The sequence below is a fragment of the Nicotiana attenuata genome, unplaced genomic scaffold, assembly GCF_001879085.1.
Source record: "Nicotiana attenuata strain UT unplaced genomic scaffold, NIATTr2, whole genome shotgun sequence".
Lineage (NCBI taxonomy): Eukaryota > Viridiplantae > Streptophyta > Magnoliopsida > Solanales > Solanaceae > Nicotiana > Nicotiana attenuata.
In genome coordinates, this window is record NW_017673778.1 from 78,801 (window position 1) to 79,798 (window position 998).

Here is a 998-nt window from a genome sequence, read left to right on the forward strand (position 1 = left end):
AAGTTTAAAAAAATCTCTTATTAAATCGAAGAGGTGGGGTTTGGAACTTAGGATTGTTTAAGATATTACTTAACGGTCTGAAAGACTAATAAATTGGGGAATTTTGTCAACAGCATTCTCCTGTTTTTTTGTCTTTTTAAAATCTTTGACAAATAGAAGCAAAAGCCTTTTAAAACAAACATTGACTAGTGTAACGTACTTTGCAATAACTGGCGGAAATCATTCAGCTTAGCACATGGAAAAAGATGGGTCAATTTGTCACATTCTCACTTACCGAAAATTGGCTGGAAATTGGACGGTTACAGCTGTTTTCTTTTTGGCAAATTGGATGGTGGCTGAATTAGCTGACCTTACACTTCGTTTTCTTTTGGGTTGATAACATTCCTTTTAGTCAATTACAGTAAGGAACTTTTAACCAAAAAAGAATATTATCATAATTCCCTCTGCATTAAATTGTAGATGTATAATATTCCAGACAAATTTTACACCAATAAAATAGGGGAGAATTGTTGGGTATATAAGAAAGTGTACCGTCAATCCTAAATGCGTGCAAGTTTATGTCCAAAGCGAACAATATTACTATTCAGTTGAGCTGTTACAAATGGTATCAGAATCACTCCGTATGCAATCTTGGATGATGTGGGACAAACCTCATTGTTCAACTGAGTTTAGGCAAATCCCAAGAAAGTGGGGCAAATCTCAATAAGGATGTTGAGTCCATGAGGAGGTCTATGTAATACCAAGTGAATCTTATATTAGCAAAATACGGGAGAGATGCTAAGTATACAAAGAAAGCATGCCTTAGACCTTAGTGACGTGTGTTAAACCCCTGTGTGTCTAGACCCAAAGCAGACAATATCACAAGTGAGCTGGAACGTTACAAAATGGACTATCAACGATGGTGGATGGAAAGAGATAGGATATGAAGTTTATGGGTTCTAAACTTGTCATCGAACCTATAACTTGTTTTAATTATCGACTTTATATATATATATATA